General features: G+C 38.7%; 1 long non-coding RNA gene across 1 annotated transcript in view; it reads left to right on the top strand.

Annotated features, from left to right (window-relative positions):
- LOC121038189 (uncharacterized) overlaps positions 1–26,149 on the top strand; it is a 37,632-nt gene that overhangs the window by 6,517 nt on the left and 4,966 nt on the right. Inside the window, exon 2 of the long non-coding RNA XR_005794212.1 lies at positions 8,077–8,117. This is a non-coding gene — a long non-coding RNA (uncharacterized LOC121038189). The remainder of the gene's footprint in view (positions 1–8,076; positions 8,118–26,149) is intronic.

Genomic DNA, 26,149 nt, shown 5'->3' with positions numbered 1-26,149 from the left:
TTCCATTTAGTATGTTGTTTGGTGTATATTGCTAGACTTGATATGCATAACAACATAAGATCCTATCCGTCCATTGTGTCTCCTACACCTGGAAACTCCCTATCCATCCAAGTACCATGCACCTCAACTAGGCAAATTCACTCAAATAAGCTGAAAAAAAATGCACACAGATTAATGGTAATCTACTTCCTCCTATTTATTTCCTCATAAACTCAATTCCAGCATAGCATACTTTTAAAATATATATATATTATGCATTACAGAAGAATCCTAAGTGATTCTTAAAAAATAAAGCGCCACCAAAACAATTTAAAACTTTTGTGTATTCCCCTGAAATTGCATCCTTCTCCTTTTGTGTGCCTAACCCCCTTGTCCTGATGACAATTCAGAACACCTCTGGCCTTGTTCTCCAGCACTGTAAACATTTCACTGGACCCCTCGAGTGAGCAGTCCTGGTTCAGACTTCCCAAGGAGCTTAACTGAGAGAACCCTTGTCCTAGTCGCAGATCTAGGCACCCTGTGAAGAAAGGCAGGATTTGTCCACTGTCCTTCCCTTTACAACATAGGAGATATTGTAAAGGATAGAGAGCAGTAATATTTCTGAGCATCTTAGTCTGAAATTGGGCAAAAGAAAGGAGAAAAGAAAGACCCTTATGGCACATCCACCACACCGTCCTTACTAAAAGCACTAATAATTCTCAATTATCAAAGCATATATTATTTAGTTTAGCGCATGCAGACGGGCACCATGAGCACCTGACAAACTCAGCTCCCAACACAAAACCATGAGCAATATTTACTACTTAGTTTTCAGGAGAAATTAATCTTCACCAATGATCAGAGAAGCTGAAGGCAATACTAATAAAGTGGAAGGTGAGATGTTACAGTTCTCAAGTTGAGGCTTCCACATACAGATCTTTAACACCAAGTTCAAGCCCTTCTTTTAACCATGTACAGGCAAAGCAAGAACAGGATTCTCTGAGAAGGCTTGAACCAGATTAATGCAAACAGAATTGTACCACTCCCAACCTCCCATGTTTTCTTGGTAATGTGTGTAATAATCTAGTTAAAATCAATGAAATCAGAATTTCTTATATTTTGATACCTGATACAACCATATTGGGGAAAAATTGATATCACCTAGTAAATCTGAACTTGCACATACAACCCAGTAATTCTACACATAGGTATATACCCTAGTGTATAGCCTAAATACATACACATAACTTTTTCACAACTATGAGCTATGTTACAGAAATGTTCGTGGAAGTATTGTTTGTGAGAGGAAAACCTGAAACTACTGAAGTCCACAAACAGGAAACTGGATCATTTTGGAATATTCATACCTGGATTACAATATACATACATGAATAAGCCACAGGTATACATAGCAACATGGATGAATCTTATAAACTTACCCAAAAAGGGGCAGGTTACAAAGCAATACATAGAGCATAGTTCCATTTTGCCTAACCTTGGCAAAATCAAACAATGCACTACGTTTATATACAATCGTACAGAATAAAACTCGAAAGAGAATGATTCACACAGGATTCAGTATAATGGCTACTTTGGGAATGAGGAAAGAGAAGTATGCGATTTGGGAGGGGCAAATGATAGGCTTCAAAGAACCTAGTAATTTTCTATTAAGTTGGGTAGTGGGTAAACGGGTTATTAGTCCTTGAAGCACATATGTTACACATACTCCTTTGTAGATAAATAATTTCATATAAAAATTATTAAACTTAGTGTACATAAGAATTCGTGTTTAAAACGTATTTTCACAGACCCAACACTCAGGGAATCTGTTTCAGTATGTTTAGGGAGCAAGGGGATACCTCAGGTTCAGCTTTTTAAAATAAACATCCAAGGTACAACTGGAAATGGTCCATGAGGTGTATGTACCACCCCGTGAAAAATACGAGATTAGTTTTCCAGAGTTACCAAGTTTTTTTTTTAAGCTTATTTATTTTGAGAGAGGGAGAGCGTGCGTGAGCAGGGAGAGGCAGAAAAAGAGTCAGAGAGAGAATCCCAAGCAGGCTCCATCAGTGCAGAGCATGATGCAGGGCTTAATCTCACAAACTATGAGATCATGACCTGAGCCGAAATCTAGAGGTGGATGCTTAGCTGACTAAGCCACCCAGGCACCCCCTAAATTATTAAGTTTTTTTTTAACGTTTATTTCTGAGAAACAGAGACAGAGCATGACCAGGGGAGGGGCAGAGAGAGAGGCAGACACAGAATCCAAAGCAGGCTCCAGTCTCCTAGCTATCAGCATGGAGACAGACATGGGGCTCGAACTCACGAACTGCGAGGTCATGACCTGAGCCGAAGTCAGACACTTAACCAACTGAGCCACCCAGGGACCTCCTAAGTTATCAAGTTTTATAACAAAGTTTACAGACTTTCTTTTTTAAGTGAAATCTTATTTGAAAAAAACAAACACAAACAAACAAGCCAAAAAAAAAAAAAAAACCCAAAAAACAAAAACCAAAAACCCAGTTTGTAAAAAGAATCAAAACAGAGGCATTCTGGTTAGAGTTGGGGAGGAGGCCCCAAGTCTTGTTCATTGGGCATTCCTTTCTCCCACTACAACTGCAGCCTTGAAGGCAGCTCTAGAAGCCCACAATTTCATGACCAATGGCAAAGAAACTCCCAATATCAATCCCATTCAATATATTTCAAAATAAAAAGAAGGAATTATGCAAGTTTGGCTGTGAGACAAAGGCAAGGTGAAAAACAAACCTTGGGAATATTTTAACTAGAATTCATAAAATGTGTATGCTTGTTTAGTTTGATTACACACACACAATTCACACAATCTGCTTATGTGAAGGCACAATGTCTGGCACATAGTAGGTATGTGTACAGTTTAAATGGATCAATACCTTGATTCATTCCTGAACTTTGGATGAAATAGGAGTGAAAGTCAGAGACTTGTTATTCTGTGATTCTGACTTTTGGATGTAATTTACAACATAGTACTAGCCACAACTTCTTCCACTGGAATGCTTCCAGGCAACAAAAGTAATGGATTTGTTAAGTTACCCACAGCAAACCACAGCACCCTGAACACCTGCTGAAAGAAAGAGTTTCCTAGCTACAAATGTAGTTTGAACATGCTGTCTAGAGCAGATCTACTCTGCACAAAACATGTAGCCAAAGTGAGAAAGGAATGGAATGGAATATTCAAATAGGAAAAAATAGGTGGGTGGCTACATATTGGTGTAAATGGAACATCATGTAGGGAAATGTGTTCTTTCTTTCTGAATTTACATTTTATACACAAATTGTATAATTAATACTTGGCCATAAGCAAAACTTCATGCAATGGCTTTGAGAACAATTTGTGAAATAGCGGCCACATACAGAGCCCCTCCCCACCAAATACTGGTTAAGACTTATACACCATCTATAACGGCAAAAAAGAACACAGAAGTTAGTATTCTAGGTGAAAACCTTTCTTATAAGCCCATTGGTTTCTGTTGATTCTCTTGGCCTTCATTCAAGAGAAGCTGGCATGGGCTGTTGCCTAGCAACAGCATGCAGTGCACTTTTCTACCAGCCCATGAAAACGCTGTCTCTGGACCTCATGTCATTTAGCACCGTGGTTTTGTAAATGATGACAATCTCTTAGGAACTTTTCTTTCCTCCCTTCAAATGAGTGCCTGAAGACTATTTTAATATTCATTCCTTCATTATAAACATTGCATTTGGCTTAACAAAGACCAGAAAATTAAGAAGGCACATCGATTGGCAACTCCCGTTTCTCTGACACTGACAGAGAAACCAGTAGGGACACATATCTTATTGAGAATTGCAATATATTTTCTTTGAATGAACTATAGACTATTTAATACCATCCATACTAACATTTAATTAATGCCTCCTATGTGTTTAGGATATCATATCTCAACAACACAGACACTGTTCCTACTCTCATGGAACTTACTTGCCTATCCTTGAATCTCCCTAAAGGCTAAATGTTCACCCATAAGAACACATTCCAAATTCTTGTGTATTCCAGCTAAAAAGGAGGTCCTACTTTTTTAAAGCCAAGAAATATTTTCAAGCCTAATTCAGATAACTGAAACCCTAGTTGGTCAGGGCCAGCTGAATCCAAGTTAGGAACTCCAGAAAAATCAAGTCAGCAGACAGGAACCCTAGCTGTGTGAGGTACCGTGCCCCACAGAAATGGTAACAGGACTTTTGAGACTCATGTCACATGATCGAGATTCTTAAATCAAAAACAATGGATGAAGGTTTTCAAAGAAAGTATCTCTGAAAGGCCAAAAACTAACTTACCAACAGTTAGGAGAGCATCAGAGGACCCATGTCCATCCTGCCTGTATCCCAGCATACAGGTTCAAGGTCACCTAGAAAATATAATGGAACCTTCATTAAAAACATCCTGTAAGCCATTCAGTGAGAAATACTCTAAAATCCTCAACAGAGAGGACTAAGAAAGTATGACAATTCTTTGGGAACCCAAAAGAAATCTGACTATGTAACTCTCCTTTGAAGACTCATATCACTTAGGAAGAAAATTCCTCCAATTTGAGGAAAAACAGAACAAAGCTACCAGCAAATGTTTGGGAGTAGAAAATAAAAACAATATTAAGGAGTCACAATTATTCAGCAAAGCATGAGTTACTAAGACTTGTAGGAAAGGGACAGAGTCACTCAGGTGGGTAGAAAAGTATTAGGCTAAATACCTAGTGATTGTCACAGAAGTTTATATGACATTATTTTCATTGGAAATACACAAACAGATCTTGAGAAAGTAGTATGGCCTTCAAGTTGATTTAAATATGAACCATCACTATTCAAATTTGTCACAATGTAAACCTAAATCCAAAGAGCCTACCTGTTCACAAAAGACTGGAAGGCATCCTTAGGTTTAGGGCCCTTTGACTGCATCAGGCCAGAAATAGATTAAATACTTTTTTAAAGTTTCAGGAAAGGAAGAAAAGGGAAGAGAAGAGAAAGAGAGACAAAGGGAGAAAATTTCAACAGAAGATTGTGTTATGAAGAAAGTTTTGGAACTGTTCTAGCCTGATTTTCACTTTATTTAATGCCAGCTAAATGCTTTCTCTCCAAAAATTTTTAACTAAAAAATAAAAGAGGCAATACAAAGTTCTCTGAAACCTTTTTCCCCTTCAGACACAAAACATAATAATGGGAAAGTAATCCTATCATTATGCTTACATGATAAGCAATTTTTTTTTGAAGTTATTAATTTATTTTGAGAGAGAGAGAGCGTGCACAGGAGAGGCAGAGAGAGAGGGAGAGAAAGGCTCCAAGCAGGCTCTACGCTGTCAACACAGACCCCAATGCAGGGCTCGAACTCAAGAACCACGAGATCATGACCTGAGCTGAAATCAAGAGTTGGACACTTAACCAACTGAGCCACTCAGGTGCCCCAAGTAATTTCTTAAAAAGAGAAAAATAGGGGCGCCTGGGTGGCTCAGTCGGTTAAGCGTTCGACTTCAGCTCAGGTCACGATCTCAGGGTCCGTGAGTTCAAGCCCCGCATCGGGCTCTGTGCTGACGGCTCAGAGCCTGGAGCCTGCTTCAGATTCTGTGTCTCCCTCTCTCTCTGACCCTCCCTCATTCATGCTCTGTCTCTCTCTGTCTCAAAAATAAATAAACATTAAGAGAGAGAGAGAGAGAGAAATAGAAAGAGATTGAAAGAGAGCCTATGTCAATTAAGTTCCATGTTCTTGGTTGACAGAAATTACTTTAGTGACATCTCTCCATGTACATACACACACTACTTTTAATAGCAAAAACAACATATAATAAAGGCTCTGTATGCTCATTTTTTTAATGGCACTGTCTGCCTATGTAAACCCACATTTACCTGGGTCCTCTAAGCTTAAATTATTGACTACCCCTACAAATATTTCAGAATCCCTCCCTAACACACCTCACAACTCTTGCCTTTTCCAAACTGTAAGACATGCTAGTGATTTCCTCCTTTTTAGGACCCCTGTGCAAATTTATCTCTTTCCTCCACATACTGATAGAATAGTTATGCTGGAGTGCCTGAAACCACAGAGCCTCCTGGGGGTAAGTCAGCCAAATAGCTCTTGTGATGGAAGGTAAGAAGTCTTCCTAGGGGAGGGGACATTTGAGTGGGACTCCTAAAGCCACATTAGCTCTAACACTCTTTGTCAGCTGTGCTAAGTGATAGAGCTGAGCCCACAGGTGTTCTTCATTCATTCAGGAATTTGTGGATTCTCTCACATAATCATAATGGCTATTATATTTTTTAAAAAACACTTCCCCATTGATGTGACTTGACTAGTGAGGCATTTTCTCCCCAAGAGCCCATTCCCCAAGAGGTTGGGTGAAGAAAAGGCTGTGACTCAGGAGTCACCTCCCAAGAGAATTAGTGAAAGGGGATCCCACCCCTTCTGGCCAAGGTGGGTAGTAGAAAGAGGGAGATGGGGAGAGGAGCCTGGAGAAGGGCCGGGGGATTCCAGGGTACCCAGATTCACTCCCTATGCCACCTCTATTATAAAAGGAGAAAACCAAACACAGCCAGTATTTCCCTGTTTTCCATCTAAGACTCTGAGAAGAGATTGCCCCACAGGGTAAGCACAAAATCAGGAAGGACCCGGTTTGGCACCCATAGTTGCCCTCAGCTCCTGTGTGCCATTTGGAGGCAGCACTGTTAGCAGAAGTCACTGCCTGATGAGCTTTCTAGGACTGGAGAAAGGTGACCAGGCCAGGGACCAAAGCCAAGTCTCAGGCAAACCTCAGGAGCAGAGAAAGAGGGGCGGTAGGGCTGAGTCAGCAGGGAGAAGCCCCAAGCCTGACCAACAAGGAACAGACCTCAAGTTCAGCAGCTAGTGCCAAAGGGTTCCCTCTCCCCGGAGGCTTGCACAAAGGCACATACATGCAGGCACACACACACGTTCATCTTGTTCACATGATAAATTTATTCTATAAGACCTAACCCTAGCCTCTGAAAAGACTCACCAGTCCCTCAGGCCAAGACTATCACTCACTATCTTGTCTCCACTGCATCTTGTCTACTCTGTGGTAGGACTCATCAGGTATGCATATTTGACTTTACCTTCCCCACAAGCCTGTAAACTATACCTTCTTCATCTCTGCATCCCCAGCTGTAATGATAGCACCTAGCTAAGAGTAGGTCCTCAAAGTTTTGTTTGCCAAGTGAATTTATAGAAATGGACATAATAGAACCTTTCTATCAGGAAAAAAAAAAAAAAAAGGTGCTTTTGTTAAGACCTACTTTATGCCAGGCTCTGTAACATGCACTTTTATATAGACAATTTCATTTGACCCACTCTCCAACCTGCAGAATAAGTGTTATCATTGTCCTTGTATGAATGAACACTCTGAGGCTCTGGAAGGATGAAGGGACTCCCCCAAGAATACATAACTAGGAAGTAAAGGGTCAGGGTTAAACTCCATGTCTTCCATCTCCAACAGGAAGACTTCACAACGTCAAAGTTTCTAAATAGCTTTCCACACTGCACTCTAGTAGAGTAGAAACGTTGATATACCACTAAAAAATAACACACATGAACTATGGCTCACACGGAAACTTTGATATCTCTTCGTATGATTATAATTTAACAGCATCAATTCGCATTAGTCGCTTAAATTTTCTGTCCTGGTGGGTAGCCGATAGGGTGAGGAGGAGACTGGAAGGCATGGTGCCAATATCCCCCACCTTGTCACAGGCAGCCGATATCTTACAATAGTTGTTGGGTCTCCATGAGACTAGGATCAAACAAAGAATGAATGTTGTTGGAATCAACTGTGAGGCCACAGCTGCACAGAATAAGAACTGGAGGGTGACTTCAACAAAACCAAGTGAACTGTTTTAATGATGGATACATTTTTCAATGAGATGAGCTTTTCCCAGGCCCTACTGGGCGTTCCTCTGAGCTATCATGGTGAGTCACAGGTTTGACAAAGCTTTCCTCCACAACTTTGAGGCATTAGGAGGTTGTCAGAAAACTCACACTTGTGGTGGAGATGTGTTTTTGAAGTTGTACAGAATTACCAATTAATGAGTTCTCGTATTATTCTTTTATAGCTGGGTGCATCTGGATGAGACTCAACCACAAAGGGGCCCAGGTTTGTATATCATGAATACTAACTTCCAGAGACATATCTGGTCTCACTGTTGCCTACTCTATTTGCCTTTGTGTTCTGGAGACCTGATAACTCCAATTAATAGGATAATTAACAAAATCTTTAATTCTTTTCAAGTAGCTCTTCTTTTAATTACTGCAGATGCACCAGATCCTCTAAGCAGGGCTATAAAGCATTTGGGTTTGTCTGCCTATGATAAGCTCCACAAGGCAAATGCCCATGTGCCAAGCCATAGGCAGACATGGAACTGTAGAATGGATTACAAATTCTAAAAAGTATTTTATTGGTAGTAAACTCACGCTCAGAAAAGAAAGACAGTTGGTCAATACATAATACTCAAAGGGTCAGCTTGGCAGCTGGCAGGTAATAGATGCTCTTAAAATACTTCTCAAATAAATAATGCTGTTAATAGGCCCTCTACCATAACATCAGCTGTAGTGTTCTTCAACCTGCTTTCAAGTTCCCATCTGATATAGATTATAGAGAATAGATTTAATTTTATTCAGATAATTTTTTAATTTGCCAAAAAATGCAAAGTATAACAAATATCCATATGCCCACCACTCATATTAATCGATGTTAATAGTGTGTCACATTTAAGACTTTTAATAAAAGAAATAACAACTAACATTTATTGGTATTTAACCATGTATTCCAAGTGCTTTACATACATCAATTTGATTAAATCTTAAAAAAAAAAAAAAACCTAGGAGATAGGTTAGTTAATATCTCAATTAAAAAAATTTTTATTTAATGTTTATTTATTTTTGAGAGAGAGAGAGACAGACAGAGACAGAGCATGAGCAGGACAGGGGCAGAAAGAGAGGGAGACAGAATCTGAAGCAGGCTCCAGGCTCCGTGCTGTCAGCACAGAGCTCAACGCGAGGCTCAAACCCACGAACCGGGAGATCATGACCTGAGGCAAAGTCAGGTGCTTCACCAACTGAGCCACCCAGGTGCTCTATCTCAATCTTACAGAGAAGAAACTAAGGTATGAATTTTAAGATTGTGCCAAGTCATACAGATTTAAGAGGCTGTATTATTTTGCTAGGGCTGCCATAACAAAGTACCAAAGGTGGTATGCCTTAAACCACAGAAATTTATTTTCTCATAGTTCTGGAGGCTAGAAATCTGAGATCAAGGTGTCTACAGCATTTCTTCTCAGGCTTTTCTCCTTGGCCTGTAGACACCTGCCTTCTCCCTGTGTCTTCACATGGTCTTCCCTCTGTGCATATCTGCATCCTAATTTTCTCTTCTTATAGGAACACCTGTCATATTGGATTAAGACTTAACTTACTAACCTTATTTTAACTTAATTACCTTTTTAAAGGCCCTGTCTCCAAATACAGTCACATTCTTAATACTGAAGGTTAGAACTTCAACATATCAATTTCAGGGGGACACAATTCAGGCTATACCAGAGGCAGAGCTGGTATGCATTCCCAGAAAGCTACGACCCAAAGCCATGTCCTTGCTGTCTACAGTAAAGCTGCTTCTGATAACAGTGAAGTCCTCGTCGCACAGTTTCTCAAACCCAGTCTCCCCATCCCATCCATTTTCACAGAAGCAACATTCTCACAAAGTTTATGCTACTTTTGTAAGTTAACCTACCTAACATGCATCCTTAATACTATGTGTTTCTAACAAGTATTAATTTAAAAATGCCACCCTTCTCCCAAACAAGACAAGAATCTTAAACGTGTTTTAACTTCTCTCCAAACAGCATCACATGCTCACACCTTTCATGTTATTGGTGTCTAGTATCCTAACCATCATTTTAACCACCTTCCCCTACAAATTAGTTACTAGTGCCAACATGTATTTAGGCTTAACAGCAGGTTTGATTGATTTCCTTGGTCAGGATTTCTTCCTGCATTTGGGTTCATTTTCCTTGTTGCTAAAGCACGTGCGTGAGCATTTCTCTCAGTGAGGGTCTGAAGGTAGGAATGTGCTATATCTGTGTATATCTGGAAATGTCTTCATCACTCTTACTTGATATAATTCTAGGTTCAAGTTATTTTCCCTCAGTGCTTTAAGATAAGATTCCATTATTTTCTAACATCTATTGTCCCTGGTAATTAACTCCTATGATTCTAATTGTCATATGTTTCCAAGTTTGAAAGTAACTTGGTTTTTCTCTCTGATATCTTTAAGTCTTTTCCCTCTTTTTCCTTATAGTTCTACAGTTTTATTATGATGTGTCTAGATGTGAATTTGATTCTATTTACCCTGCTTGAGACAAATATCTTTTTTCCATTCTAGAAAACTCTCAGTCATTACCACTTCAAATACTCTCTCTTCTATTCTTTTCATTTTATCCTTCTAAGTCTCTAACAGAAAAAGTTATTGCTGTTCATTGTACCTTCAATATCTTCCATGTCTCTTAACTTATCTTCATTTTCTCTAAGTCCTCAACTCAGTAGTGAGTTCCAGGTGATTAGCCCAATTCTGTTATCTACTCTACTTCACTAGTTCTGGCTATCCCTGTATCTAGATTATTGTTTAGCCTATAAAACAAACATTTCCTTCAAAGGCACAAGTTCTTTCAAAAATCCTCACTTGCCAGCATTCAGTGATAGCTAGCATTCATTTCAAAGAGCTTTGTTCATAAGGCCCATAACACTGTAGTGAAATGATTTCCCCAGATGCAACAACAGTAAAAAATCTAAAACCTGTAGTTCATAGATTATCTATTGTATGCATTGCATTCACGGAGAATCTGTACTAAGAATGGCAGTACAGTCAAGCAATGCGTTTTCAGAAATGGTAATGAAGTGCAGCCAAAATAGAGATAATTATTTTAATTAATGGTAATGATTTTAACGGTTGAACATTTTAACTAATTAATTATGATTGATTGCTTGTTACTAATCAGGAATATGATTTGAAGTTGTAATTGAAAAACCAGGAGCAAGAGGTTCTGCAGAGACCATATTACAAGCCTACCGAGATCAGGGGCATAACTTTTGCCTTGAAAACTACTTCCTGGAGCATTCCAGTCCTTTTTACTTCATATGTTTCTTAAAATAAACTGCTGGAACACGGATTTTAATTCCATGTTTAGGATCCTTTATCAGAAATGGAAAATTGAAGAAATGTATTATGGTATTGTGGCTATAGCTTTTAATATCATATTATTCATCTAAATTTTATTCTTATTAACTTTTGAGTGTAAGTTGTCTTTCTTTAGATGAATATTTTGGATATAAGAAGCTACTCAATTAGTCTACTCAGACAACATGAAACTTTTTTATTTTAATAAGCAAATTGACAGAATTAGTTTGCTATATAATTTATATGTAGTACTTTGGACACTGGATTGTTAATCTTTTTAAAATCTGACAAACTAAAAATATCACATAGAGAACAGCCAAAAACAATGAGATAAGCTTCTTTTGACTCTTTCATCTATTGTTCTAATGGTTCTGTATAATTTGGCAAGTCACTATCTCCACATGACCTGGGATCTATCTTGAAGTAATTCTATGTGTTACCTTACTATGGTAAGGTGGCTATTTTCATCTAATCCTTTAGCATAAGAGAAAAACCATGTTACTCCACTTCTATTTGTTAGATAAGGAGAGGTGGGAAGAGAGAAGGGAGCAATAGTAGAGCGATAATAAGGCATGGTAGGTTTGGAAAAGGGCAGAAGGTCAGTGTAGCTGTGGTACAGGGTGTGAACACAGAAAGTGGAAAGAAATAAGACTGGAGGGGTAGGTGGAAGCCAACTTGCAAAGTCTCTTGTTTGTCACATTGAAGAGTCCTGTGGGCAAGGAGGAAAGGCTGGAGATCACCAGGGAGAGGATGACATAATCAAATATATTTTAAGGAAGGCCATACTGAAGCACTTATTGGAAGACTGATGGGAATGAGGACAGAAATTAAAAAGGAGGCTGTCCCTATAGTCCAGATGACAGACAATGAAACCTTGGACTAAGGCAATGATAAGGGGCATTCCTAGAATAGGACTGCTTGGATTTGGTTAACAATTAACTGTACGTAACTATCTAAATAATAATTAAATATATGATGACTATGGAGGAGGTTCAAGTTTGAGGGAAAAATTGAGCTCCATTTGGGACATGTTAAAATCAAGGTGCTGAGGACACTCTGGTTACTGCATGTTTAACCACTTCTTTGCACCTATCTATCCCATTCAACAACTGCACCTCAACAACCTATTGTCCACAGCCAAGGTCTCTAGATCATGTATCTACTTTTCAGACTGGACTTTACTCAAAGCCAGAGCCAGGTTCTGCAGCCAGAGGAAGCAAGTCTGAGAGCAGGGCCAATGCCATTGATTGGCATGGGAGCAAATGCACGAAACATTGTCAACATTGGACTATTTTTTTTCCACATCTCATAGTCTAATCACTGACTTTTCAATCACTTAATTTGCACTGCCTCCTCTGGCATTATTTTAATCACAGTCTTTAAAAGCATTGGCTCTGAGTCACTTTCGCAGAATGTGTTCAAGAAAGAGTGTCTGATCTCCCTTCTTTTCTCCTAGTAAATTTCAACACCTAATTACCTACAATTGAATCTCTCTCCCATTAGCCAGCCCATTCTTATAAGGGTCTGATTCCAGATTACTAGACTCCTCCCCATTTTCTCTACACTTCAGTGGTCCAGTTATGATAAATACCAGAACACTGAGGCCCAGAGGACTAGACTCAAAGTCCCTGTTGTTATTGTTTGATCCATAGTCAGGATGGACTCAGGGCCTCTGTGATCATGGAGTCTGCAGCTAGGCGTCAAGTGACTTAAATGTGAAGAGATGAGAGCTGTGGAATGTGAAAGCCAAGCAATTCCCCAACATGTTTTGATATTAGTAGCATTTGCAAACATTTATCCTTTTCATAATCTCGTACTAAACTCTGGGGGCATAGGAAATATCTTTATTCCTCTCAGGTGTTATCAAGGTTAAAGTGCACTGTTTATATTTCAGCCAATAATTTTTTTTTTCAGAATCAAACAGGAAGTGGACACAGAGTTGAAGGAATAATGATAGGTCATCAGCTTTTTTTTTTTTTTTTTTTATCGTGCTATAGATCGTCCACTCAGTAATTTACCCTTGGACATTTTTAGTCTCAGGTCAGACTTCCTTCTGCCATTTGGCATTCTCCCAGGCACCATCCTTTTCCATCAGTCAGTGTAAACATTAGCCAAGCATAATTAGGAAGGTAAATCTGCTGTAGAAATGATCATGATTTCATTTAGATTTAACCAATGCTAAACAATGGACAGTCAGTTAATTTTCTTTTCCTGGAAATTCAAAAACAAATAACAGACTCATCATCTAGACACATCTAAACTATGCAAGTTATCCACTGCAGCTTGTTTTTCTGATGATAATACTTTCAATTATGTTCTCATCTCAGTACTAAGAAATGAGTATTTGGGTAGGAAAAAGGAAGGAGCACAGAGATTGAAGGGAAAAGTAGAAAAGGACAGCAATAGAGAGCACTGTGTATCATTAGACTATCATATAATTTAGGTATTTCAGCTGCAAACAAAACTCACTACTTACACTGGTTTGCACAAGTGACAGTCTGTTTTGCCAGAATGATCAACATTAGCAAGCAGCATCCTACTGTTCAGCTGTGGATTTAGTCTGGAGTCAGAGAAGAGGATAATATGCTTACGAACAGCACCTCTCAGAGTGTGAAGTGTACCTCCTGGGCTGGCAATCTAACCCTGGTTCTGGCAGGGCCCCAAGCAAGGTGAAGGAAAGGGAGGGAGAAATGAAAGAATAATATTTCCTCTTTCGCTCAAGATTTGCCAAAACTAGAACCTGGCATTGAATATTCTGAGCTGAAATACTCCACAGATAGTTCCGTTCATGTGCTGGATCAAAATTGATATGGCTTAGTAAAGTAGAAAAATGAGCACTGGGTGCTCCATCCATACGGTAAAAGTAAGAGCCTGACATCTCCCTTTTCTTCCCCATCACCAACTTTTGCACGTTCCTAATGATGTGCCTTCAGAAGAGATCTGAATCTGAGATCCTAATCGTTGAGTTTTTAAAAGTTCTCACAGCAAGGTCTTCAGGATCATGATGTAGGCTGGATGTCTCCAGACAGAGCAAACAGTAATATTCTCTTATGTATGTATATAGCTAGCCATACCCACTAAACCACAATGAGTTAAGCATCTCACAGTAAATAATCTGCTGAAATAAAAGCCTTAATTTTCTCAGCCCCAAATGAATTATAAAGATAATCCATTTACCAATTATAAATATGCCCAGTGGAAGCTATTATGATGTAGCAAATGTGTATCTTATATCCAAAAATGATGTTATTGTTATATTCTGTGATAGGGTTTTCTCTTTGGATCGTCTCTCCAGCAGTGGTAATGAGTTCACACACAGCTACTGACATGCTTTCTTTCCTTGTTGCTGATGACCCAAATCCCCATTTGTTAGATGGTTGGCCAGAATTGGGGCCATCAGAGCAAAACAGTTTAAAGCTTGTAGATTATTGTTACTATCAATGTTAATTTTTTTACTACCAACAAAATTTGCATAGCCTATAGAGTAAGGTTTTTCTGATGATAATACTTTCAGTTAATGTTCTCATATCAGTACTAAGAAATATATCCTACTCTATAAAGCAAGTAAAGCACATCGTATACATTATATCACATGTACATTAAATTGGTTAAGGTAAAGTATTGGTTTCAGTGAATAAATTATTATTAAAAGAAGAATGATTGTAAGGAAGAATTCTTTATATGTGAATGATGATTAAATTGAGTTTACAAAGAGAACCAATGCACTCTTTCTCAAGGGGTTTATGATATGACTCTTAATTTTATTGCTTTAGACTAAAAAACTTGCATGAAACCTAGAAAACAAAGCATAGGTACAAAGTGATATTTAATTAAGTCACAAAAACTAAATAAAATAAAGTTAGAGTGAACTACTCAGCATTCATTTTGAAAAACAATTAACTATGCAGCTATATCAACGTCTCTTTCGAACTCCAGGTTTCAAATAAATAGCTTAGGTTTTTTAAGAACTCAGTGCAAAGAGTGCCTCCAAATTTAAAATACCATGTCACTGTCAGATAGTAACTTACCATTCCTAATCAAGAGTAAACACTAATTAAAAATCTATTTGGTACATTATCCCATGGTTTTAGATAAACAGATAAATGAAAGATGACAAAGTAGGTTCCCTGTCTTGCAAGCCCCAGATACACGGTCACCAGCTTAAGAGGTAATATTTGACTAGAACAATATAACATTATGAGGATAGAGGATGTGCATTCGGTAATCTGAGGAGGTTCCTTCCAGCTCTTGACTATATATTTGGATAATAATCATTAGAAGAAATGTATTATCTTTTCAATTTGACATTATTATTTCCCTCTTCTTGGATTGACAAGACATGTGCTTTGAAGCAGCATGATGTAATAGACTAAGGCAATGAATCTGTAGTTAGAAAATACAGAGCCTTTGCTCTCCCATTTAGAAATTCAGTTTCTTTATAATTATAATGAAAATGATAATGATACTTTACCACATACCTCACAGGGTGAATTTCAAACATACAGGATTATATGAGCAGTGTGTAAAACTTAAAGTCCTATATAAAGGTTAAAGTTGTACATTTATTTAGTTTTTTTTTAGAATTATCATAATGATCAACATTAAATCAAACCTTACAGAGATTGAGGAAATGCATTTTCTCAATAGATAGCCATGATTTAGAAATGCAATCTGACATTGAAAGAGTTTAGAATGATTTAAAACTAAGAGATGAAAATACAATATCTGTAACTAAAAGCTCAGTAGGTAAGTTCATCATCAGACTGGACATGTCAGAAGGCAGGGTTAGTACACTCAAAGGCAGAAAAATATAAAATATTCCAATTGAAGTTCAGGTTAAAAAAAGAGTAAAGGGGAAAATTATAGTAAATATACGAGAAGCATGCTCAAAAATTCTAACATGTATGCAGTTAGAGTCCTAAAAAAATAGAAGAGAGAAAAAGGAGAAGAAATATTGCCAGAAATAATTGCTGAGAATATTCCAAGGACATCCAGAGTCTCAAGGAACCTCAAGCAGGATTAATACAAAAGAAACTACAGATAGTCATATCCTAGTCAAACTCTGGAAAACAAGATAAACAGAAACATCTTAAAAACAGAAAATTATTCAAGGAGCCTGCAAAAGAGCAGCACTATGGCTTATAACTGACTTTTTTTTCAGAAACTATAAAATCCAAAGAATAATGGAACATCCTTAAAGTTCAGAAAGAAAAATCCATCAACTTAAAATTTTACACCAACTAAAAATAATCTTTTTAAAAATAAAGGTAAAATAAATATTTTGCATAAAAAATGAAAATATACAATTAACAACCAGCAGTCATGTTACCAAAAAATATACTAAAAAGGTAACAGAAAATAATTCTAGATAGAAATACACCAGTAAGGATTTTGTTGCATGAATACAGAATGTATAGAACTTGTTCAGCCATCCAGCAGCATGAAAGATATATTCCTGATAAAGAAGATGGTCAAGCTAAAATATACAAGTCCTTAAGTTATTGTTGAACTACTGAACTATTCTGGAGCAGACTATTACAGACTTTTTAAGTTAGATAATAAATTTCTTGTTGTTTAATAAAAAAAATATTTTATTTAAAAACACATTTCTTGGGGCGTCTGGGTGGCTCAGTCGGTTAAGCATCTGACTTCAGTTAAGGTCACGATCTCATGGTCCGTGAGTTCGAGCCCCACGTCGGGCTCTGGGCTGACAGCTCAGAGCCTGGAGCCTGCTTCCGATTCTGTGTCTCCCTCTCTCTCTGCCCCTCCCCCGTTCATGCTCTATCTCTCTCTGTCTCAAATAAATAAACGTTAAAAAAAATAAATGAAAAAAAAAAACTTAAAAAAAATAAAAATAAATAAAAACACATTTCTTTTAAAAAGCCTAAAATTTTTGCTTCTAGCATTATGGCATGTTAGATGCTCTGAGAGCTACTTCTTTGGCAGAAAGAATATATTCTGGATAGGACACAATTTTTTTTGCATTGCTTTTCTTGCAGGAAGTATGTGAAGACTCCAAGGAACACTTTTCTCTCCTTCCTCCCAAAATAATCACCTGTCAGCTAGTGGGTTAGGGTTTCCCCTGTGTGTACATATTAATATCACCACCGTTTTGTGGATACTAAGATGTGGTTCAATGTTAACATGGTAAAACTAAGCCTGGGATCCTATGCTAGTGAAGACCAAGGAGAAAGGCTGAAAGAAAAAGTCTTCTGTGGAGGAGAACTATTCTAATTTAGATACATATGACTCATACAGGTTAAAATTAAGCAATGAGTGTATGAATTTTTAAAAATCACCAAGCATTTAAGAATGCAAACCACTGTACGTAAAAGTCACAAGAAGTTGTAAACAACAGAACTGGCTATCCAAGAAACTGCAGATACAGGGTATAGAATATGATAGCATATATGAAAATAATTTTTAACTGCTTAAAGAAATAAAATGTACATGGGGCACCTGGGTGGCTTAGTCAGTTAAGCATCTGACTCTTGATTTTGGCTCAGGTCATGATCTCACAGTTCATGAGATCAACCCCATGTTGGGCTCTGTGCTGACAGCACGAAGCCAAGCCTGCTTGGGATTCTGTCTCTCCTTCTCTCTCTGCCCTCTCCTGCTCTCTCACTCTCTCTCTCTCTCTCTCAAAATAAATTAAATAAGTGTTTAAAAATATATTAAAAAAAATAAAATGCACAATAATGAATATGAGCAAATAACAAGAAACTATCCAAATGAATAGGCAGATTTGAAAAATAATGCAATATATATATATATATAATATAAATATATATATAACTTTTTAATTAAAAAAAGTTAATGAACAGGATAAACAGCAAATCAGGCACTGCTATACATAAAATAAGAGCAATCTGATAAAAGTATCCATAAAGTAGCACAGTGAGATATTAAAATATAAAATATTAGGAGGATAAGAAATATGAAGGGTAAAATGAGGATATAACTGATCAGAGACACAAGAGGAAATAATGGGAGAATAGAAGGTAAGGCAATATTTGAAAAATAATGGCTAGAAAGTTTTCCAAAACTAGTACAAATATGGATTCATGGATCCAGGAAATGTACAGTATCTCAAGCAAAATAAATAAAAATAAATTCATATCTATACAGTGAAACTACAGAGCACCAAAGATCTTTAAGGGAACATGAGATAAAATACATATTGTCTACAAAGAAAGGAAAATTCAAATGACAGAGATTTCTCAGCAGTAACAATAGAAGCTAGCGAAAAACAGAATATCTTAAAAGATGTTGAAAAAAGTAGCTTAGCCTGATTGAGCTGCTACAACAAAATACCATAGATTGAGCGGCTCTAATAACAGACATTTATTTCTTACAATTACAAAGGCTGGGAAATCTGAGATTAGATAGTTGAGGTATAGATTAGATAGTTGAGCCAGCATAGTTGAGTTCTGGTGAGAATCCCTTTCCTTGCTTATAGATGCTGCCTTCTTGCTGTGTCCTCACATGGCAAAGAGAAAGCTCTGGTACTTCTTCTAAGAGCACTAATACCATCATGTGGGCTCCATCTTTATGGCTTCATCTAAACCTAATTATCTCCCAAAGTCCCCACCTCCTAATACTATCTCATATGGGGGGCTAAGACTACAATACATGAATTTGGGGGTGGGGGAGACACAAACATTCAGTCCAGGCTGACAACAAATGTCAACCTTGAATTGTTTACCCAGTTAAATTCTTTAATTAAGATAAAATAAATACACTCAGAAGGCAAAGAAAAACTGGGAGTTTACCACCAAGAAGTTTATACCACAAGAATTTAAGTATTTTGAAAGAGGCAAATGATTTCAGAAGAATATTTTAAGATTCAAGAAGAATGATAACACATAAAATTACAAACATATGAAAACCTAAACAAATATTTATATAAAAGAATATTCCTAAGTTAGAAGACTGAAAAAGAGCAAAACTAAAATTCTAGGTACCAATTACATTTGATTTGGAGAGGATGATCAAAATTAAATTGTTGTAAAGGCTTGATGTTAAAACTGTGGTCTGCTGATCACCAGCATCAGCATCACCTATAACTTAGTGTGAAATTCAGACTCTCAGGCCACTTTAACAAGAGTCCCAGGTAATTACGTGCACACTCAAGTTTAAGAAATGTCTAAAGTTCTACAATTGTTTTTAGATAGGATTAAAATATTGTGCAAATGTAAATTTAGTTTATACGTGATAAAATGTCAAGGGTAATCACATAAAAATAAAATAAAATAAAATAAAATAAAATAAAATAAAATAAAATAAAATAAAATAAAATAAAATAAAATAAAATAAAACAAAAAGAAATTTTAAAAGTACTGAACCCTAGGTCCCACTCCAGAGATTATGATTTAATTGTCAATGGTATGGGACTAAGATCATGGTTTTCTAAACCCTCCTGAGATACCTGTGATGTATAGTCAAAGTTGAGACCCACTGCACCAAGTAATTAAGCTAACAGAAATATTTTCTTATTATCCGAAACTTGATGGGGCTAAATATAAAATAAATACTCTTCAATATGTCCTAAAGAAAACAAAGTATACCCAACTAAATAGCAAACACACATGCTTAAGAAGGAGTAGCTTTTCTGTTTTGAGTAATATCTTTTCTTTTCATAATGGAAAAAGAACTTCTGTCCCAAAGAGAAGAAAGAGAATTATGGAAGGTTAGTATCACTGCAATAAAATAGAACAGCTTTTTAGATATTTAGAGATCTGGTGTTTTGGAGCTTAAAAGCACCTTATAGATGAATGATATAGTTTTCTGAATCTGATTATGTCCTTACTTTTACCAGTATATTGTACATTTTCATAATTTTTATGTTAATGTCTTTCCACTTTGGCCTGAAGAGCTCCTGTCAGCATTAAAGGTAGGCTTGGTGGTCACGACTTCCTTCAGCTTTCATTTTTGGGAAAACCTTTATCTTGCCTTTATTTCTGAAGGACAGCTGTACTGAGTAAAATATTCTGGATGGCATTTTTTTTTCTTTCAGCACTTTGACTATATCATCCACTCTCTCTTAATCTGCAAAATTTGTGCTGAGAAATCTGTTGATAGCCTTATGGAGGTTCCCTTGTATAAGAGAAATGTTTTTCTCTTGCTGCTTTTAAAATTCTCTTTGAATTTCAGCAGTTCATTATGAAGTCTCTTGAAGAACATTGAAATTACAGAATGACCTACTAGTTTCATGAACTTGGTTCTTTCCAGGTTTGGGGAGTTCTCAGCCTTTTTTTTTTTTTTTTTTTTTTTTAAATTTTTTATTTATTTTGAGAGAGAGAGCAGGGGAGGGGCAGAAAGAGAGGAGAGAATCCCAAGCAGGCTCCACTCTGGCAGTTGGATTCCCAATTGACTGAGCGCCCCCCCACCCAGGGACCCCTCAACCATGATTTCTTTAAGCAAGCTCTCTGGCCCCTTCTTCCTCTGTTCTCTTTCTGGGACTCCAACAATGTATAGATTGTTTCTCTTAATGGTGTCTCACAACTCCCATAGGCTTTCTTCATTTGTTTTTATTCTTTTTCTTTTTGCTCCTCTGACTGGATTTTATTTTATTTTTTTAATGTTTAGTTGTTTTTGAGAGAGAGAGAGAGAGAGAGAGAGAGAGATGAGAAGGGAAGGGGCAGAGAGAGAGGAAGACAGAACCCGAAGCGAGCTCCAGGCTCTGCACTGTCTGCACAAAGCCCAACGCGGGGCTTTAACTCACAAACTGTGAGATCACAACCTGAGCCGAAGTCGGACACTCAACCGACTGAGCCACCCAGGCACCCCTCTAACTGGATAATTTTAAATGATCTGTTTTCAAGCTCACTGCTTCTTCTTCTGTTTGGTCTAGTCTGATGATAAAACTCTCTACTGAAATCTTTCATTCAGTCATTGTATTCTTGAGCTCCAAAATTTCAGTTTAGGCCTTTTTTTTTTTAGGTCTTTTTTTTTTATGTTCTCTTTCTCTTTATTAAACTTCTCACTTTGTTCTTGTATCGTTTTCCTGATTTCATTAAATTGTTTACCTGTGCTACAAGACTATCTCTCTGAGCACCTTTAGAACAATTATTTTTAATTCTTTGTCAGACCATTTATGCCATTTCTTTGGATTAGTTACTTGAAGTTCACTATGTTCCTTTGGTAGTGTCATGTTTTCCTGATTCCTTATTATTCCTGTAGACTTGTGTAGGTGTCTACACATTTGAAGAAGCAGTCATCTCTTCGAGATTTTATGGACTAATTTTGGTAAGGAAATATGTTCACCTGTAGGTGGGGGCATGCTGGAGCATGCTGTTATCCTGGGTCTAGTGGTAGAGCACCAAATGCAGGGATTTGTGGCATCTCCAGGTGCAGAGTCATGTGATTCTTCATTGGCTCAGGACACTGGGCCCCACAACATTGACAACTATGTGGTCTTTGACAAGTCCTACGGGAGGTGGCAGTGGCTTAAGGACTTTTGGGGTTTTCAGTGGCACCTCCAGATCCACTGGATAGCACAAGGGTAGGCAGCAGTGGTGGCCAGAGCCAGTGATGTGCACACACTTAACTACAAAGACCAGCTGCAGATGCCTGTGTAGTGGCAGGAGCTGGATGCAGACATGCACACAGTGGTGGGAGTTAAGGTCAGGAGCAAGGGCCAGGGCCAACTTCAGGCACCCTGGCAGCTGCAGGGGCCCTGGCGGTAAGTGTGCACTCCTGTGGCTGCAAAGTCTCACCCTGGACATGTGCCCAGCACTGGAGGCCAGTGACAGGAGTTGGATCAGCAGGGTATGGGGGCATAGCTGAACAGGCTAGCTCAGGTGAGCCCATTAATTCAGGCCAGTGACAGGACACAGAGTTGGATCTAGGCTCACAAGCAGCTATGGGACCTTGGCTGTTGACAGGCACTCCTGTGATCTCCCCACTAGCATGTACACAGCACTGAAGTCCACTGACAGGGGTGGGCCAGGGGCATACAGGTGCACAGCTAGGAGGGCTAGCTGAAGGTGAGCCCAGTAGTACAGGCCAGTAACTGGAGATAGGGCCAAATTTTGGCCTACAAGCAACTATGGGGGCCTTGGCTGTTGCCACGAACTTCTGTGGCACGTGTCCCCAAAGGCACGTACGTGGTAAGAACGGCCATGGCAAGTCAGGCTGGCAACGTGCAAGTGTACAGTCTAGCCTTAAGCATGCACATGGCAGAAGTCAGCATGTTGCACTCACATAGCCACAGAGGCCTGAGCTGGCTGCCAGTGTGCAGCTCAGACTCCAGTTGGGGCAAGAGGGATGAGGCAGTGGTGAAGGAATCAGGCAGCTGGTATTGGTGAAGAATACATGTGGGGCAAAAACCTGTGAAATCTGGTGGTGGTCTGTGGTGCCTTATGACCCACTGGTTTCTTCAGTGGTGGAACTGCTGGGATCCTCCTCAGAGCAAGTAATGGGGAACCATGGTCACTCCCACTGCATGGCTGACTGGTAGCCCCTGATCTTCCTTGTTCCTAGCCATCTCTGTATGTCTTGGCTTTGCCAGTTTCTGGGTGGGGTAAAACCAAAGCAGGTCTTTTATGTGATGCCCCAAAAGGCTGGGGAAGCTGGTTGCTCACCATACTCTCCCTTTTCTGGCAAGGGGAACGCTTTCTAGCTGGTTAAGTTCCCTCTTGGTGTTAAGTTGGTCAATGGATGATGCCAGCAAAATACACCTGTTCTTCCTTCTCTTTTTGTGCAGTTATTCTCAGGTGTTTTATTCCATTATCTTATGGAAGTTTCTCTCTTTTTTAAATAATTTTATTTATTTATTTAGAGAGAGAGAGCACAAGCAGGGCAGGGGCAGAAAGAGAGAATCCCAAGCAGGCCCTATGCTGTCAGAGCAGAGCTGACGTGGGGCTCAAACCTATGAACCATGAGATCTGACCTGAGCCAAAATGAAGAGTCGGACACTTAACTGACTGAGCCACCCAGGTACCCCCTGCTGAAGTTTCTTATGTAGACACCCAAGCTCACCCAGAGCTGTTTTTGATTGTGGATAGCTGTCCAATTGTTGATCTTTGTGGTAGGGATGGAAGCTACTTCACCATCTTGGTAATATCACTCTAAATAATTCTAAATATAGTCACTATTGATAAGGAGTTCTCTGGGCAAACTTTCATTATTAAATGGTTGTTCATAATATTCTCTAGAGCAGCACTGTCCCATAGAATTTTCCACAAAGGGAAATCCACTAGCCACATGTGTCTTCTGAGCACTTGAGAAGTGTTTAGTGTGGTTGAGGCACTGAGTTTTTAATTTTATTTAATTTTAATACACTTAAACTTAAATAGCCACAAGTGGCTACCATATTGTTCAGCGCACTGTGGGGAATAAGCTTAGAAATTTCCTGAGCTTACACCAATGGGTTAACAAGGCATGAAGAACTACAAAGCCATAGGATGCTCACACCCAAGTTTGGGTAAACAAGATTAGGTAAATAAGTATAGAGAAGGTGGGGCAAAGCCCCCAATATAGGACATAGGTATATGAAATAAACAAGATTAGGTATTCAGGGCAGAAGCGCCCCCCAATTTAGTCCTGTAGCAGAAAACTGCTTTCACAGGAAGGGAGGACCAAGTTAGGTAAACAGGTAAATTGGACTGCAGACCGCTGAGCTAGCTGCGGGTGAAGCTGCTCAGAGTGGAACTGATTAACAAAAGAAAAGGTGCCTTGTTAACCCTGGGGTTACTTGCTCTATCTGTCTCAGCCCCTAGGCTAGCTAAGATAAACAAAGGTGGTGCCTCTTGTCTGATGTAAACAACTTCCACCTGGCTGCCCTGTGCCAGGATTTTGTTTTATATTAGCCCAAACCCCAACCCCGAATATCTTCAAGACCCCCTTTCCCTCACACCCATGAATTAATGTTCACAGATTTATTGTCTCTTTGTGTACGTCCACCACTATGTTTGTAAGCCTTCTGATCCTAATAAAAACAGGGCAAGGACCCTTATTCGGGGCTCTTGTCTTTTCCCGGACATTAGCCATCTCTCACATTTGAATCCTGCATCCCGCTTTCTTGCTAGACAAGAAAGAACTTTAGGCATAGTTAGGCATAGAGTCTATGACAGTACACCTTGCTACTCAAGGTGCGGTCTCAAAGCCCAGCAGTTTCTATCACCTGGGAGCTTATTAGAAGCTTGGACCCCACACCAACTGACTTTGGAAGGTACATTCTGATATGATCTCTGTGATAATTCATATATATACTGAGGTTGATAAGCCCTGTTTTGGAGATTTTGTTCCTTAAAAGAGGCTATATTAATTGGCTGGAGTTTTGGTTGTTTGTTTTGTTTTGTTTTAGTGTTTTCTCATTCTGAAAGAATAAATCAAATGACTGTCTTGGCCTGAATCCAAGGAGTATAAGACCTTAAACACATACAATGTCTTTGTGTCCCAGTTTCCATACATCTCATATACAAATCTCAGTTCCATAGCAACCTATGTCACAAGATTGTGCATGGGATTTTTTTTAGCACCATGCAATTATAAAGTATAATTTGCAATAGGAAATAAGCAACATTTGAACTAGATAATGTTACCTCTGGAAGGGCCCATGCTAATAACATTTAATAATAAGAAAAGTCAGGCCTTCAAAATTCATTTTACTTGATTTCATCCTTCCTGGCATCTCATCTTGTCTCATGCCCCCAACCCCACCTCTGCTCCTTCAAATGCCCCTTTACATTTAGACCGACACATGGACAACATACAGACAGCCACAGATCAACAACTTGGTTGTAATTGGCCGTTCAGGGCCAGTGTCTGTGACATTGCATGTGTTCTCCTTGACCAGAATTCTCTTTCCTGCCCCCAACTGGCAAAATTCAACTCATCTTTCATGATGCTGGTCATGTTTTTTCTCTGCCCCTGAGCAAAGTGAATGAATCACTGCCTCCTCTACACCTTCATGGTAACCTGTATCTGCTGCCATATGGCACATATCACACAATGTCGCAAGGGTTTATCTATCTGTCTCTCCCCCTCACTATGCTATTAGCTCCTTGAAGAAAGAGAAACTACATCTAATTCATCTTTATAACCCTTGTGACCAGCACAATATTGGCACATAGCTGGAGTTCAATGAATACACAATAAAATAAAAAGAATGGCTGTTTCTCCAAGGTCACATGGCTTTGGTCAGAACTGGAACTAGAACCTAGATTTTCCCAATTCCCATCTAGGCCAATGCTATTTCTACTACAGCCTGTTTTAGCACAAATAGCAATCTTGGAACATTTGGGGAAACAACTGTGAGAAAGAGAATGCCATCTTCCAAAGTGACACAGGTCAAAAGGGAAAGAAAGCAATGCCACTTTAAAATTCATCCAATTTATCAGAGGCTTCCTGAGAGATTGTGTGTCACTTACATACTTGGTGAAATTAAGTAATGAAAATCCAAAAACGGGATCAGGAAAACAACAAAACCAGAAAATTTGTATTTAGAAATACCAATTTATGCCCATTGGGCTTTGTGAAAAGATGACAGGCAGTTCTAGGTAGTGAGGAAAGTACAAGTTTCATCTGCTGTTCTTTTTTTTTTTTTTCTTAATGTTTTTATTTATTTTTGAGAGAGAGAGAGAGAATGCCAGCAGGGGAGGGGCAGGGAGAAAGGGAGACACAGAATCCAAAGCAGGCTCCAGGCTCTGAGCTGTCAACACAGAGCCTGATGCGGGGCTCGAACTCATGAACCATGAGATCATGACCTGAGCCGAAGTTAGATGCTTAATCAAGTGAGCCACCCAGGGGCCCCTTTCATCTGCTGTTCTGTTAGTGTGTTAACTGGTTACACTTAAAGGTTATCTGGGTAAATGGCCCAACAGTAATGAAAAATGAGCACGTGAGTAAGACTGGACGAGGGAGAAGAGGAAACATGCAAAGATGGAGGGAGGGAATGTATGCAAGTGGTAAGAAAAGGCAGAGGGACAGAAGGAAGGAGTTTGGATGAATAGCTA

Source organism: Herpailurus yagouaroundi, unplaced genomic scaffold (genome assembly GCF_014898765.1).
Source record: "Herpailurus yagouaroundi ecotype Mexico unplaced genomic scaffold, PumYag 165, whole genome shotgun sequence".
Classification (NCBI taxonomy): domain Eukaryota; kingdom Metazoa; phylum Chordata; class Mammalia; order Carnivora; family Felidae; genus Herpailurus; species Herpailurus yagouaroundi.
This window is presented reverse-complemented; position numbering and strand designations above follow the sequence as displayed.